The sequence below is a fragment of the Dermacentor variabilis genome, chromosome 6 (genome assembly GCF_050947875.1).
Source record: "Dermacentor variabilis isolate Ectoservices chromosome 6, ASM5094787v1, whole genome shotgun sequence".
Classification (NCBI taxonomy): domain Eukaryota; kingdom Metazoa; phylum Arthropoda; class Arachnida; order Ixodida; family Ixodidae; genus Dermacentor; species Dermacentor variabilis.
Window position 1 is genome coordinate 138750521 of NC_134573.1, and position 17089 is coordinate 138767609.

The window sequence follows — 17089 nt, forward strand, 5'->3', positions numbered from 1 at the left end:
CTGCGATTTGCTGCGTCTTCCACGTCGTGTCACTACGTAGTTGCGTGCAGTATAGAGCGAACGCTTAGCTGGCGCGCACGGCGTGCTGTGCGTTCTTCGCGAAATTCGTCTCGGGGCCTCGACGTGACATTTGTGACTTGTCTTTCGTGTCTCGCTCCGCCGGTTAGCTCGGGCTTTGCGCATGTAAAAGGAGTACTGGCCAGAGGGATGTCCGAGAGCCGAGGGTGTACCCAAGAAATGTACAGATGTCCTCATGCATTACAGACTATAGATAGAAGAACGTACTTCCCAGCCCACCCGAAACTAGCAAGAAGCAGTGACTCTCCGAAAAAAACCAAACCAGCAGTCACGTCCGCATCGCACCTTATACTGCACGGGATCTGGCCCACTACTCGCAGCTGCGAATGCACATTCTGCAAAGTACCAAACAACCTACTGCACATGGTGTGGGGGTGTATGGGACCACAGGGAACCATCGGAACGAAAGACATAACCGAAGAGCAGTGCGAGGTTCAGCGGTCAAGCCCTCACTACGGATGATCAGCGTAATCTGATCGACCGGACTGGAGAAATGGCTCGTGTCTTCCTGGACTGAGGAGGCTGCCTACCTAGGGCGTCGAAGTCATTTCGCCTGCTCTAAATATTTTTTTCTCTCTCTCTCTGTCTGGCTGGCATATTTGCAGCTTCTCCTTTTCTTTCTTCCCCCGCCTCCGTTTTATTTTTATGCATGTCTGTGGGTGGGGCAGTGGTGCGTTAAACGGAGGTCGTATCCTAGAAGAATACGGACAAGCATGAGAGCGCCCTAATTATTATTTGCCTTATCACTTATTGCTCCGAACCTAGTTTATGTTTCGGTGCGCTTGCAGGGGACGGACGCGTCATGACGTCATGACTCTCTCTCTCTCTCTCTGTCACACACACACAGTTCGCGCTCTATCGACGCGGCTGCCTCGAGCGAGCGCCGCCAGGATAAACACGGTTGTTTATTTTGTCTTATGCAAACATCATTATGCCTGTCCTCTCACTGTTACACAACGTCAGCGAATTCTCCGCTTTGTCATGACGTCGCCGCAATGTGGATGACGCCAGGCCCTCATTTAAAGACCCGAGTTTAGCGTGAAATTCATCTCGCAAGTTTTTCCCAACGTTCATGCCTGCCAAAAATGATCAGAGGTGGTCGGACCAGGAATGTCGCACGGAGTAAACGTTTCCACGAAGGGACCCACGTTAGTCGGTTCTGCCACTGTTGATCGCTTCAAGCCCCCGTGTACTTCTGTATTGTTTCTATATTTAATAATAATTTTTGCTGGTTGAATAAACATCTTAATAGTGATTTTGGCTAAGTGGGACCCATTCCCGTGCTAGAAGCGCGTGGTAGACGTTCTACAACTTCGGAAATGTAATAGATATGTGGGTACTTCTTTAAGATAATTCGAAAACATAACGAGAAGGGTTGCCCAAAATATGGCGCCTGGATGTGTTTCCGGCTCTCTTCCGGTTCACCTAGTCGGCAAAAATCATAGCCTTCGAGATCCGTTGCCGGGGCGTGGATATTGAGAACACGTATTTATGTGCCGGCACAAGTCTTTTCGACACAAGAAAGCATTCTTCTTTTTTATTTTATTATGCTCATTTTTCAGATAGCAAAGTAGCATGACTACTTTCACGAAGCGCGACCCGAGTCGTCTCGCTTCCCGATCGGATGCTGAGCCACCGCCGGTTCCGCTTAACGGCTGCGCGCAACCGACGGGAAAGTGAGCGCCCCGTTCCTCGTTAGACGCTTACGCAAGCGGTGTGGGTGGCCAGTGAATGCGAGCTCGTTGCAGTTTTACACAGCCGGTGGCGCTATTGTGCGCGCGCTAAAAGAAGGGCATTCCTCGCGAGTCCGAGGAAACGTCGCCGCCACCGCCTTCTTGTTCTTTGGCTTCCTAATGACTGCGCCATTGAAGAGGAAGCCTCGACGTTCCTCGGGTTCTTTTCTCGCTTTTCCTTTTATTTTTTCTTCCAAGGACTTCTCGAGTATCGCACGCTCGTTTCAAAGAAAGCAGACCGACGACACAGTTTCGTGAAGAAAAAAACGGGAGCTTGAGGCTAAGCAGGCGCTATTGTGCGCAGTCTGAGTGGTGCGTACACGTTCGTGGCGGTGCTTATTCGTCGCGGCTCGAAATAACGTTTCGGAGCGCAGCTCTTTGGCGCCCGATCCTGCGTTTCGCGTCGCCGTCGTGCCTCGCCGTAACCAGCTCCGTAGCCGGGGCCAGCGCGCTGCTCTAGCTGCGCGCGCTCCTGGCGTCATCTCTCGCGCACGGCGCGAGCCTTGCTTTCTTCGCTCCTCCTCCAATGCCACCCCTGTGCGGCGGCAATCAAAGCGCCGGCTCGGTGGCGGCTAATCTCGATCATGTGCTGCTGCCCAAGCCGCCGCCGTTCGCCACGTGTACCCGCCTCCCTCCTCGTCTTTGGCGGCGACCGCGCGAGAGCGCGCGGTTGTTCTCCGGTTGCCGAAGCGCCGGCTCGGTATCAGCGGATCGCGCTTCCCAAGCCTAAACGCAGAACCACGTTCAGTTGGCTCGCTAGCAGCGTCAGCGGCGTCGGTCAGTCGCTGCCATCTCTTCGCCGCGCAACGTTCCTGTGCGCCGTACTTCGGCAGCAACTGCCGCGCTTGGTCGCGGGGGCTTTACCTTGAACGCGATCTGCTCTCGCCGCTCAGCTTGCGTTGAAGCGATAGAGACAGCACGAAGGTCACTTCGCTACATGCGCCGACGGCTGAACGGTAAACTGAACGGTGGTCGGCAGAGGAAGCGACGTACTGTAAGGAAAAAGAAAAGAAGAGAGGGGCGGGCGAAAGTTTGGATAACAAGAGAGAATAAAGTACGCAGGAGGAAGAAAAACTACCGTATTTACTCGTGTAAGGCCCGCGCTCCCACTTAGGAGTACGGTGGAGTCGGCAGTAATGTCGTTATTTTCGTTTCCTTCGTTTAAATTGGAATATACAACCAGATAGTATACTATATGATTAGTGGTCTGTGTACACGCGCCCACCCGGTGGAAACCTATATGTAGCGACATATTATTGTGGTACTCTAATTGAAATCACGTTCATTCTCAGATGTTTTCACAATACCTACGCGTATTTAAACCTTTCTAACATGTAGTTCACGTGAAGCGGAAAGTCTGTCCGAAGTCCACGTTTTCGGACCGCCTGATGCACGGCCGTATTGGTAATCATCAGCGTTCGTATGCGACCGGGCCCAGACGGACACAGCACACCTAGTTTCCAGCTTTTTTTTTTATTTTTTAAACTGCTGTCGCGACAAAAAAGGAAGTAGTAGATTACATTCCTACGTGAGCCACGATTCAGCATGAAAACTCCTGTGGACATTTTCTTCAAAACAGTCAAAATATGCGAAAACAACTAGAAATTGTACGATCAGACTGGTATTGCGCTACTAGTGTGTACTAGCTACTCGATTGTCATCGGCGTCGCTGTTCGATCGCGGGATTCAGCTAAAAAAAAAATGCTGGCCGTAGTTTCCCGCGGTCTTGCTCACGATAGACACAGGTTCCGAAGCAATGTCCTATCACAGTGAACTGATTTAGTGTTTCTTTTGTGTTACTTTAAAACTGAGACCAGCCGACATGCCAAAAAAAATAAAGAAAAAAATAGCCTACGATTACGGTGTTCCCTAATGCGAAATTTGAGCACAGCTGATATACGTGTTCTCGTTTCGCGATATATTGGCTGGCGCGGCACGTTACAAACGGAGCGAAGTGTGGCGCATCTGCCTCGCTAATCGGTAGCTCGCGAGAGGCGGCGCGTGGGTGACGTGTGGGCGTGATGCACAGCAGCGGCCGCAGACAGACTTCCGCTCATGCAGCGCTTTGTTTCCGCACAGACGACGCGCGCTACTCTGGCGCCATCTAGTAGCTAGAGCCCCTTAAACTTCGTAAAGCAGCGGCGCGATTTGAAGAATGCCGGCCTCCTCCTCGCGTGCTCTGGCCGACGCCGCGTCGCTCTTGGCCGGATAGCATCACGTGGGCTCTGGCGCCGTGCTTCAGCGCCATTTTTGCTCGAGAAGGTGTCTACGGAGTGGCGAGGAGCGCATGTTGGCGCCGTTGCTACGCTCGAGCAGTGTAGGCGGCGCCACGGTCGAGGAGGTAGCGTGAAAGAGTGGAGAAACGAGGAGTGAAGTTGGTGGAGGAGAGTGTCGCTACTTTACGAAGTTTAAGGGGCTCTACTCGTAGCCATCGTCTCCGTAAACTGCGGCACTACGCTTATCTTCTCACGCTTTCGCCATGCCCTCCTCCTCCTCTTTCCTCCTCGCGCTGTTCGCTAATGTCGCCTTTCATCTCCCGCTGTGCTCCGCGTTCGCTTTCATCCTTCTCTCTGTTCGCTCGGTTACGAGGGACAATGCCGACGCCCACCGCGAGAACGGGCGCCTTAAAAGTTCACTTGAAAAGAAAGAGAAGAAAAGTCAAAAACAAACGAACAGGACGTTTGATTGCGGAGAACAGATTGGGGCAGTACGTGCAGTTCTGCGAGCGAGAGAAGGGCGCGTTCTTTCGGTTGGGTGAGAAAAAGGGGTGTTATCTGGTAGCCGTGAATGGGCAGGGCTGTTGGTACTAATTTTGAATTGTTACTAATCGTTACACGCAAACAGGTGGCGCAGTATACACCATTGGTGCGCGCTTTATGGAAAACGAGGGACCTTGGTCCGTCTTTATGCGTCCTTCTTGACTATCATGCCTCATACATGTGTTTACACGAGAAAACTGGCTGCGACTGCTCTGTTTACAACGCTCAACGAAGCGTATCCCGTTTCTCCGCGTGAAACAATTCGTGGTGTTAAAACTGTTGCGTGTATAGTGGCCCTATGCGCGGAAAGTGGCCCCTCAAGCCCCACGTTTGGCGTGCGGCCAGAGCTATATACGCTGTGCCCAGCCCGAAGGAACCCGGCGAATTTGCCTCTATTGTTCCGGAAGCTGGCCGTCAGAGCGACGTCGTGTTCGGGTGACGTTGCCGTTACTTCCAAACCGTAGCCGACAGCTTTTGGCAGCGGTACAAGCCCTGCCGCGAGCCAGATAGAACGCTCCACCGCACGCAGCAGCGTACGTGCAAATTCTGGATCAGGTTAGAAGATCGCGGTATAAGGAGGCTGAAGGCGCTATAACAAAGGCGACGTCTGTGGTGCTTCGACACAGAGAGAGAGAGAGAGAGAGAGAGAGAGAGTTTAAACCGAAACAAACAGAACAATACGCTCGTACAATTAAAGAACGAGAGGAGGGGAGGAAGCGTGCGGTTCTACTTTCGGGGGTATTTTGGGGGGCCCCCTTGTTCGGGCCGTCGGAGTAATCTCCCTGGCACGGCAGCGACGCTCGAGACAAAGAGTGTCGGAACACAGCGGGATGCCGCGGCGGCTTCGCGAAGACGGACAGTTTTTATTTTACTCCTTCGTGAGAACTAGGAAGTGAGGAAAACGGCTTTCGGAGCGGTAGCGGCGGTGACGTGCCACGTATGCACGGCGTGGTCTCAAAAGCAGTCCCGTCGTTGGTTGTGTTAGTGCGAGAACCGCGTGGGAACGCGTCGACACGACCTACGCGCAGCGTGCAGACCTCGTGGTATACTTCCGCCCGCGGAAGTAGTGCCGGATTATATAAGCCGTCTGTTCCGGTATGAACGGCCGCTTTAGCAGTATTGAGGGAAACGCTTTTCGCGTTATACGGCGTGCGCCTTGCTCTACATCGGCATTAACGTGGGGCCAAGTGGTTCAAGGATATCGACGGGTCTCTTTCTTTAGGTCGGCGTAACGGTAGTCGCTCGAAAATTTTCCGCTCAACGTGACACTTTAGCAAACCGAAGATTTTGGACAACGAATAGCTGGCTCTGCGTCGCAGGGTCTTTCGGAACGTGTTCTGCAAATCGTCTGCAAACCACACAAAACCCATTGTATCGTTTTCGATGCGATGAATTTGATGTCTGAAAACATCTTGAGGGGAGGGGGGGGGGTATTCTATAAGAGACCACCTAGTCGACTGTCCATTTCGGTCGCTGCCGATTGGGTGCAGCTATATGAGCGAGGAGGATACGAGCGGCCCCGGCCAATCAGCAGCGGCCGAAATGGACAGTCCACTAAGCGGACTCCTACAGAATACGTCCGCTGGTTTAGCGCTGTGAACCCAATGTACAGCCCATACTGGCGTTTTTGATATTCTGGAGGCGGTGTTGAGTGGTGAATAGTTCAGAAAATGAAATGCTAATTAAATAATTACCATACTGCTTAATTTTTACTCAAATATATTTCGCCGTTTTCTTCATACCGATATACTCTCCGTGGCTAGAAATACGGGTGAGCAAGTTGCTTTAATTTCCTTTGACGTGGAATGCTGTTCGAGCCTTTGTGGGATGTATTACCTTAGAATTGTCTTAAAATTTAATTGAATGTCATTTTCGTACTCCGTCTGGCGTGTAGCTAGAGTTATTTTATGTACTGATATACAGTAACTCTAGGTGTAGCGTCGCGGGGTGACATCTAGCGTCATCGGACTCGGAGATCTCCAGTGCGGAGCAACGCGCCGCGCCGGGAATTTCGGAGGCTACATATCTCAGCGGCCAACACGTGCGTGAGTTTCTTCTGGCACCTGGCGGCGTTCGCAATTTGGACCAGTTTCACTGCTACCTGTGAGGTGTGCACAGCGTCTGGTGAACACGACGTCAAGGCGAATCCGGGGCACCATACTTGTTTGGTTGCGTTTGAGCTTGCGAGGAAAGAGTGAGTGGTCAGTTAGGCCTCCTGAACGAAGTGAAACCCGTCAAAATAAGTGATACAGTGGTACAGGGTTACGTCGCCGGTGTTCTTTTAATTGAACTCTGCGGGTTTTACGATCTGATTACGAGGCACGTTGTATGTGGGGGCACTCCGAATAAACCACCTGGGGCTCTTTACCGGCCCCCAAATCAAAGTAAAGCAACGTTCTTGCATTTCGCCTCCATCGAAATGCGGGCACCGCCGCCGGGGATCGAACCCGTGACCTCGAGCTTAGCAGTGCAATGCCGTAGCGGCGCCGGTGTCTAGCAGTGCAGCAGCTCCTCGAAACGATTCTTGCCACCGAAGCGGCCAGGCGACGGTGGCATTGACTCGGCACCATCCCAGGAAAAACTGCAACGTGAAACTACTTTGCGATTGTCTCAGTCCACGCGTGCTTGTGCCTACCTGCATTGTTAGCCTCAGTTGTTACTCGTCCAGGTGTTCCATTTCTGTCCAATCTGCACGCACTGTTTTGAGCGGAAAGCGCGGCTTTCGAACCGATTCGCCCGAACGCACGGGAAATACAACAACGACGACACAACAACAACAACGACGACACAACAACAACAACGACGACACAACGACAACGACGACACAACAACGACAACGACGACACAACAACGACAACGACACAACAACAACGACACAACGACAACGACACAACGACAACGACACAACAACAACAACGACACAACAACGACGACACAACAACGACGACGACACAACAACAACGACGACGACACAACAACAACGACGACGACACAACAACGACGACGACGACACAACAACGACGACGACGACACAACAACAACGACGACGACACAACAACAACGACGACGACACAACAACAACGACGACGACACAACAACAACAACAACGACACAACAACAACAACAACGACGACGACACAACAACAACGACGACGACACAACAACAACGACGACGACACAACAACAACAACAACAACAACAACAACAACAACAACAACAACAACAACAACAACAACAACAACAACAACAACAACAACAACAACAACAACAACAACAACAACAACAACAACGACGACGACGACGACGACGACGACGACGACGACGACGACGACGACAACAACAACACGACAACCATTGGCACAATGTATCCTTAGGCGCAATCATTTATCAACTGACGACGCATCATTGATAACCTAACGCTGTAGCGGCGTCCTTTCGTGCCGGCCGAAATAGCTCAGTTGGGAGAGCGTTAGACTGAAGATCTAAAGGTCCCTGGTTCGATCCCGGGTTTCGGCATACTTCTTTTTGTCTTTCTTTTTTTTTTTTCAAGCATACGTTGCTGCTGCATATGAGCACTTTTTCATACTTTAAAGCAAATTCAAACACGTAAACATGACTTTTGGAATTTTGCGTGCCAGTCCACGATACGATCATCAGGCACGCTGTAGCGGAGTATTCCAGATTAACTTTGACTGGGCCTCGGAATCTTTAGCGTGCACCTAAACCAAGTACACGAGTGCTTTTTCTCTCTCTCTTTTCTTTTCCTTTTTTTTCATTTCGTCCCCATCGCGGCCGGTAAGCGAACCGGCGACCTCGTGCTTAGCAGCGTGACGAAACCTTAGTGTAAAGATTCGGTAATGAGAAAACATGTCGCGTGTGTGTACTGAGGCTGTGTTTGGAGCTATGCGGAGACCATGTGTGCGACGGTCAAGGCGCATTCAGAGTTAAGAGGAGAATATATGGAGCACGAATTCTCGTATACTTGTATGTTCCTCTGTGGCGAGGTCACGCTGTAGGTCGTGGAAGTTTACGTGCCTCTGTTGCTTGCGTGTCGACGTATCGTGAACATGACATACCCAGAAAGAAGGGTTGAGGCGTATAGTGCGCCAGTGCGGAAAGCTACACATGGCTCGTTATAACGTTCCTGGAATTCTGATTACGCAATAGCGATGCGCGAACAATGAACTGGTCTCTTGTGGTACTCAGTAATACGCATTCCCGATGCGACATAAATCTATTAGCTACTCCAATTTATGTAACCTGGAATAAAAGTAATAAAGAAGACATCGGAGGTAGACGCGAATAAAGAAGCACAGCGCTGTTCTCTTCGTCCCGATCTTCCGCACTTTCCTTCGAGATCGAGAACGTGTCAACTGGGCCAATTCGACACGTTTTCTCGGATGAGTTATGTAATCGCATCTGTATACTGCTCAGTATCCCCGTCTATCGCCAGCTCTCCACGAAGTGCTGCCAAAGGCCTGAGTCGCGTCAGCTATAACAAGGAACGACGCCTTGCAACGTGTCTGTGTTGGCGACCCGTTGTGCTCCGCTAATCCATCCGTGTACCCTTGATCCAACGGGCGCAGCAGACGGGGGGATTAAGCGGCGCAGAACGGCAGTCAGCTGGTCTAATTCCCGATTGGCTTACGTGATCCGACGGAAATTTTGCTGCACTGCGGGGAGTCGGTGAGACGCTCGGTCGTTCTGTGTTCCGTGCACGTGCTCGTGTACAACGGTACACACAGACGATTCGTTCACGTAAAGGAACCTCAGGTGGTCCGAATTTCCGGAGTCCCCAACTACGGCGCATGCCTCATAATCAGATCGTGCTTTTGACTTTGACTTTATTGAAATTTAGACAATATACAGTTGTCCAGGTGAAGAGGGCTAAAGGTGACACACGTGGTCACCTGACCAGGCCCTTGCAAGTGAAACCCCATAATTGTAAAACCATAATTTAAGTTTAAGCAATAACCATCTACATGTAAAACCCCATAATTTAAGTTTAAAGCCAATTCGTAAAGTGTTGAATTGGGTTATAGTTGCAGACGATGCACGCATTGATGGCGTCTGCGGAGTCGCCACTCTATTTGGAGCCGTTTTCGGTGTATGCAATATAAGCGCTAACCACATTAGACAGTTTTAGCTGGACGTCGCGATACGCTCAACTCCGCTCACGTTTCACTCGCCGAAGCGCTGGAGGGAACTGCGTTGAATTCGAATTTTCGACAAGCACGAGTGATCGCTGCTGCCAGCTTGGCTTCAAAACGACAAAGACGACAAATTGAGGTTTTGTTTTCTTTTTAACCCTTGCACCACCCAATTCATGGCCGATCCGCCGCAGTGGGTTGCACCATGTCATTAAGGAACAACAACAACAACCACCCTCACGTTCCGCTCAGTTGGCTCTGAAGAGGAGCGAGGGGCGGCGCTCTACGTTCCGCGACAGGCTTGAGCGTTTTATACACGCGCGCACTACTTCGCAATGAGGAGAGGCTCTGTGGAAATTGCTGAGGGATCCGTAGCAAATTGCTGCGTACTTGCTATTCTTGGCACATTCAAATGCCGCCACACTGTTCAAGTTTTTGTAGCGGCTGGGTTTTGAGCCAATCGGAGAGGCCGTAGCAGCACCATGAGCCAATCAGAACTGACAAGATGGCGGATTTGACAACGTGGCGGAATTCGACAAACGTCCAGAGTACCGATCCCGGTCTGAGCGGACCGGACCGTGATCAAGGCTCTCCGCTGGCGCCGTCGGACAGAAGGAAAGCCGGCGTGCCCTCGTAGTAAACGATCTCAAGGACAACGCGGAGAGGCGCCGGGTCGTTCTCGTGCGGAGCCTTTTCCCGCAGCCCGCGACGTCGTGAGCGACAACTCCCCGCGGTCGACGCGATGCGTGGATTGTGCGCGGCGTCGCTTGGCCGTGAATCCTGCAAGTTTGCGGCTGCTGCTGTTGATGCTGTTGTGTCGGCGATGTGCGGGAGCGTGAGAGGTCCGATTCGACGGTCATGCAAAGGCATCACGTGCGTGGTGCCTCCAGCTTACTAAATACCGTGGTGCCCCCGTCGTGACCCGCCGAAGCCTTTGGCAGCCTCGCCGGCGCCTCGGTTTTCCTTCGCCGCAGCTTCTTGCCGTTGGGCCGGGTTACACTTCTGTGTGTCATTTTGTTAGTTCTTTCATCGCATTCCCTGCTGACATTCAATTAGCGTGCGCTTCCTTCGTGCAGTCGTAGGGAGGCGCCGTGAACAACGCGCATAGTTGTTGCGCAAGAAGGAGCTGCCTCGGTGTTCCGTCAGCGGCGAGGCGAAAGGAAGGGGAAAAAAAAGGAAGAAAAAGAAAAGCGACTCTCGAGCGATGACACCGATGGCGACGTCGCCTCTTTTTTTCGCTCAGGTTGCCGGTCATCGCGTGACGCTTCTCTTGCGATTTCGCTCGCGCGCTTGCTTTCCGCGCGGGAGCCACTGCGTTCTTTCGCGTCTTGTGAGCGTGTTCAGCTCTACTTTCTTGTTGTTTTTTTCGACTCGTTTGTAGGTCTGGTGACAGAGGAGCTCCTTTTGCTTATGCGGAGCAACGGCTTGTAGCTGAGTCGCGGCTGCGTTGCTCGAACGGACCGGCTGCGGCTGGTGACGTTCGTTTTTCTAACCGGCGGCTGATCACCACGAGGGTTCTTTAGCTGGTTTACGTTCGCACCTTGGATGACGAGACTGCCGATAAGAACCGGAATGAAGCGCTGAACGGCACGCAACGCATCTCTATTCGCAAGTGATGCTGAGCGTCTGAGCCTACAGGTCATCGGGAGGTCCTGAGTGTGTTGATTCGCACGTGTGTTTCGCTGTAGTTCGAATGCGGCGAAACATGTAGATCAAAAATAACGTACAGCGCGAAGGACAAGGACAGCGATAGACGACATACACAGCGCTGTCCTTGTCCTTCGCGCTGTACGTTATTTTTGATCATGAATTACCAACTAGCCCAAGCAACCACCCTAGGAAACATGTAGGCTCATTGGCTGTTGCGCCGCCGGCTGCCGCATTCCGATGGGGCTGGAATGCAAAAACATACACGCGCGCATGCGTGCACTCACTCACTCACTCACTCACTCTCTCTCTCTCTCTCTCTCTCTCTCTCTCTCTCTCTCTCTCTCTCTCACTCACTCACTCACTCACTCACTCACTCTCTGAACCCACGTGCGCCCACACCAATGCATGCGCTTGTGTACTGTTCCCGAGTGCAAGTAGAGAACTCCAGGTGATTGAAATTAATGCGGCCTTCGCCTACGGTGTCGCTAGTAGCCTGTGAGTTGTGTGGACTGTTTCCACTCAAGCGAACATGGGTTTTGTCGGTTTGCGAAATGGGCGAGGCACGGGATCTGCGCGAAAGAGCTCAGTGTTAGCTGGAGCTTGGCCACGCAACCTGCAAGTGAGGCTTGCGTGTTTGCTTGCAGATAGGCGACGACGTTTACTATACAAGCGTTTTGTCGGGCTTTCCGGTCAAGTTGAGCGGGAATTGGCTTTTCTCGCGGAAATCTCTGTTATGCCGCCTGTACTATCGCAAGCGAATGATCGCGTGCAATGCCGTTGAAACTCCCAAATCTTTTGACAAAGCGAACGCTTGAGCTCTGGCGCATTTTGTGATGTCACGAGGTATCCATGTTGCGCGCGAAAGAGAACATAAATTATTTTTAAGTGACTCTTAGTCCCGGTCATCGCTGTCGGAATCCGGCTGGGTCCTGGCCGCTGTAGGTGCCGAGTACAGCCGTCAGGACTTGTTTGTGTGTTTAGGGTGAACCACCTATACAGTCAGTGTGGTACACTAGGCACCTACCATTCTCCCCCTAGAACTTTCTGTTTCAGAAAGTACCTCCCCCTTCCCTTTCAAGTGCCCCCCCCCTAAAAAAAAGAAGAAAGACGCTACGGCTCCGTGTTGTGGCATAGCAAGAGCTACGCCACAATAGTGTCGGCCGTAGCGCTTGCGTAAGAGTGGTACAGCTCTCCAAGGTGCCATCATCATAAAAGCTTTATTGTAAGACTGAGGAGTTTGGAGCACGCAGGCTCCAAACCTACCTACTCCACTGCACTCAAGCGCCCATGAGTAGGTAGGATGTGATGCTTAAACAAGGCAAAATGTAGATATAGCGAAAAATCTAGCTAGTTACACAGGGATCGGCGCATCGCACCGCCTTCCGCGGGCATTTCCCGAGCCAAATGCTGACTCCGAAGGTACCGCGCAAACGGTACCGAACTAAACCTGTGCTGTCAAATTATTGCGTTTCATTCGTTGCTTTATATGTACTTATTATACTTTATATGTACTGTCCGAGCTTCGCGCTACATACATTTATGAACGTAGTGTTATTTCGTTTGGGTATGCTGGCATATGCAAGACGTGGGCCTCAGGTTCTCAGTACGGTTCCGCTCATGAGAATAGCTTGCGGAAGACAGAAGCGTGCGTGTACCGGGGCAACCTAGCGGTCGTCGTGTTCTGCGGTCGAGCTTCCTGGACCAAGCAGCCAATTTTGGCAATGTTGCTGGACAGGCGCGGTACCAGTGAATCGGTGTGCGCGACAGGCCCAGATGCGTGCCTCCGAAAATGCGCTTCGTTGGAGCGAATGCCGGAAGGTGATCGTCGCGGACACGCGCGCACACACTCGACAGACTCTCCACAAGGGTCGTCCTATCTGCAAATGCTTTGAGGGGCCGCGCATCGGACAAAAATACGCCGTGTCGGATGCTCTTTCTTCGCCGAAACTCGTCTGCCCGCGTGATCGACTCCTGCGGGTCGACCTCGTCGTCGCCAATTCGCCATCGCAGTCACTCCTGCAGCCACCGACCGCACTGCACCAATGACGTCGGGCGTCCCCGCAGCGCGAAGCGTGGAGGGCATGCGACCCCAATCACGACGGCCGGTGTCCAGGCATATGCGGCATGCCGAGCGAGCGAACGAGTTGCGTTATTCAGGCGCGGACGCTCTGGCGGCAAAGGGCATTCCACTTTTGCTGCTTCTCGTGTCCGCCAGAGGGCGCGAAGGCGCTTTATAGAGCTTGGTGGCGCAACTCGCCGCCCCGTTCCGAAGGGGACGCTCGTAACATCCATCCATCCGCGCGCGATGCCTGCCGCACAGCCGTGCGCGTTCGACGTCCTGCGTGACGGAAGCGCGGCCTTTCGCCGCCGCCGCCACAGGCCGTCGAGCGGGTGGCTTTCCCGTCGCTCGTCGTCGCGAATTTAGAAACGCGCTCTCTTCTCGCTCGCCTGAAGTGCCCGTTTGCGGGGCTGGCAAGCGTCGTTGGCCTCACTGCGAGGCAGCAACTAACTGTACGAGGCCATTCGCACTTTTCTCTTGACGGCCATGGCAGGCTGTGTCGTTTGGACGCGAAGACAGTCCCCGGCCGCTTTTCGGAGCAGGTTGGATTTAGACTCCTTCACACGCCGCGAGCGCGGTAACGAGTTCCGTGCAGCGCGTCGAAAAGCGCGGGCGCTCGGGCGAGAGCTTGCCAGTTGCCGCTTGTGGCGAACTTTTATTTCTGAACGGCAAAATAATACCAAGTGTGTTTGTTTGTGTGGGCAGGGGGGGATGTATACATTTTTCATGAAATGTCGAAATCAGCACTCCTGGTGTATACACGAAGCTTGTCTTACGCATAAGTGTCGTCTGTGGTTAGTCATCGCCGCTGCGATCGTGTCGTTATCGCGTCCGTTGCCATCAGGCGAGAGCTACGGCCACGATACCGGACGACACGCCTTGGTACATTGCGGTCCAATTTTATATGACACACATGTACGTAGGGAACGTGCGAATGTTTGCCTCTGGCAAACATATAATTGCCCGGTTTTGTAGCGGAGGCCTTGCTGTCGGTGGCGCTGACGACTTTCTGTACACACACGCGCGGCGCGTTGACATGTAAGCTTCACCCGGCAATTCACTGCCACACCAGGAACAAATTGAGAGCCGCGTGTAGGCTAGTGTTCCCGTTAACATTGTACGGTGCTGTACGCGTATTTGGCTATGTCTTCGATATTTTGCCGTCTTTCCGCAATGCGTATCGATGGACCAGCTTGTTTAACTGGCCGTATCGCCACACGTGCGTTACCTTCACACTCACCCCCCTTGATTTATACCACTTCTCCTGCGCCGCTTCCCCGCCAACATCCCGCATGCATTTATTTGCTGCGTAGCACAGTGCATTTAGGACGGTAAGCTCTTACGGCCTTGCCTACAAATCCGCCTCTGCTTGTAGCCAGTACAGGCTGCTCGTCGCCTGCAGACGCGGGAATGTAAGCTTCCTGAAAGCCCAAGTTAAAAACGGAAGAGGTAGCGAAAAGCGATGGTCGCACAGCGACCCAGCCACCTTGGTAGTGCGCCTTGACTTCCGACATACTCGACCTGCCGGACCAGATTGGTTCGCATTAAAATAAACGGGTGAAGGGCGGGGAAGCGGGGTTACGTGCCAAAGCCACTTTGTGATTATGAGGCACGCCGTAGTGGAGGACTCCGGAAATTTGGATCACCTGGGTTCCCCCCCCACCCCCCTCTTTAACGTGTTTTCGCATTTCGCCCCCATCGAAATGGGGCCGCCGTGGCCGGGATTCGATCCCGCGTCCTCGTTCATGGCAGCCCAACACCATAGTTGGTTTCGCATCACTGCAGGGAACTAATCAGATGTCCGAGTGTGCAGTGGGGGAGAGGAAGCGTTTTGTGCGCGAATGCGGGAGAGTTTTTCTGTCTATCGGGGAGGGCGTGCCTGCCTGCCGTGGTCCGGGGCATTTCCGCGTCGGACTGCCACGGGCGACGTGCTGCGGGTCATTTCTTCGCGATCGATCAATTTACTCGGTGACGGGGGGCCGACCGATTTGGAAATGTCTTCGGGCCGCGCTGATTTGAGCCCCGCCACCATCACCTCGCCCGGTTCCATCCAAAGTGTTGTGACGGCTGTCAGAGGGGCCTTCGCGTTCCACATACCGTCGAACGGGACGGCAATAGCGGTGCGGTGCGTCTGTCGTGGCGCTCAGATTTACTTGACGGAAATGCGTGCGCCGCGGTTCTCGGAACGCTGCTCAACTTGCACACTTTCATGCAGAGATTGTGCCTTCTGCCGTCTGAGAATTAGTTTTGATCAAAGGAGGGTGTTTCGATTATGCGTGCGTTCACAGTGATAACTGGGGTGGCGAAGCCTGTTACTGCACGTTATTCGAGCAAGCTTTTTCTTTATTCTTCTAGCGAAGCTGTTTACTTCAAGCCCCTGTATGCATCCCCCTCATGCGTTCCCAGAGGGCGGGGCTACCCTGGCCGGCTTACGTCCGTATAGGCGACAGGGATGTGTGTGCCGATCCCGGAGATAGTGCAATACCCGGCCGACCCGCGGCGTAGGTGAAGCAGGATTCAAGCACTCCGCCAATATCCAAAAATAAGTTTAATATGTTGGGTCCAAATAGAACTACGTTAATTCTACGTTGTAAGAGAAACAGTATATAGATAAAGTGTTGTTAGTGTAGCAAGTTTGCGTTCATGTGCTTTATTTGTTTTAAATCCTGTTAAATCATGTGCGCGTTGTAAGGATTGGGGTCGGGCATGAAATAAATGGTAGCTGGCCCATGCCGTCGTCCGACTCATCCACGCTAAGGACGTTGTTGAAGGGAGGGACTTGTTCTCATCGATAACGAGGAATACGGGATTTATTTACAATATGTACATGAAGACAGGAGATACATTTCGTCAGTCTAGCAAGGCTGAAAAAGAAGTACCCCGAGCAGCCCAAAGCGGCTGCTTAAAAACCCTCTGTGCTCCCTAGATCCCTAGCTTAGCGAAAAGTTCCGCTCAACCTTCGTCCAATTGGAGCGTCCAAAGTCGTAGTTAACTCGCCTTTAAGGGGGTCACACACTCACTTCCGCACTTTGGTTTCACTGAACACACCGAGGTGAGAAGGTTCTCGTAGCAGGCGCCTCTTGATCCCAGAGCTCACCCCGCAGCTAGCCGCCGGGTCTGTCCATTGACTATGACGACTTCTGGTGCCCGTGAGAAAGCGCCGCGAACACCCTTTTCCAGGAGTTCTCTTGCTCCAAGCAAACCGTGAAGGCGACAGTCAATAACCTACAATACTCGGTCCGCCGAACGTAGCTAGACATGCCGGCGCCGTTGGGCTGTCGAGGAGGCGCATTTTTGTCTTTACAAGCGAGTCGTCGCAGCGGGCCGGGAGGGTTCTGAGGTCGCTTATCCGAAAATTGCCGCCCCTGCAGGTCCATCAAAACAACTGCAGCGGGCTGGGAAGGATTTGCAGTTCAGTACCCCTGCAGGCCGATTGTAACAACGTTGCCTGGGCTTCTGTGGTTGTGACGTCACGGGCGTCGAAGGTGCCGGCGCGGCTGCAGCAGCGGTTGCGGCATATGCACGGGAAACGTGGCGGTTGTGTCGGCGTAGTGTGGTGCCGTATTAAAAAAAAATGTATGTTTTAATAGTGTATGCAGTCCATGTGTGCAGCCTAAAACGCTTCGCTGGTAATCCGTCCCCATATGAACGTTGCGGCCA

At 52.7% G+C, this 17089-nt stretch overlaps 2 protein-coding genes, 1 non-coding gene and 1 pseudogene across 5 annotated transcripts in view; 3 read left to right on the forward strand and 1 right to left on the reverse strand.

Moving 5' to 3' along the window:
• The window catches only part of LOC142585313 (solute carrier organic anion transporter family member 74D-like), a 572676-nt gene that overhangs the window by 77158 nt on the left and 478429 nt on the right, over positions 1–17089 (forward strand). The window lies entirely within an intron of this gene.
• Oatp30B (Organic anion transporting polypeptide 30B) overlaps positions 1–17089 on the forward strand; it is a 260297-nt gene that overhangs the window by 22200 nt on the left and 221008 nt on the right. The window lies entirely within an intron of this gene.
• Positions 8014–8086, forward strand: TRNAF-GAA (transfer RNA phenylalanine (anticodon GAA)). The gene has a single exon. It is a non-coding gene; the product is annotated as a tRNA-Phe (tRNA).
• Positions 15881–16033, reverse strand: LOC142586451 (U2 spliceosomal RNA; annotated as a pseudogene).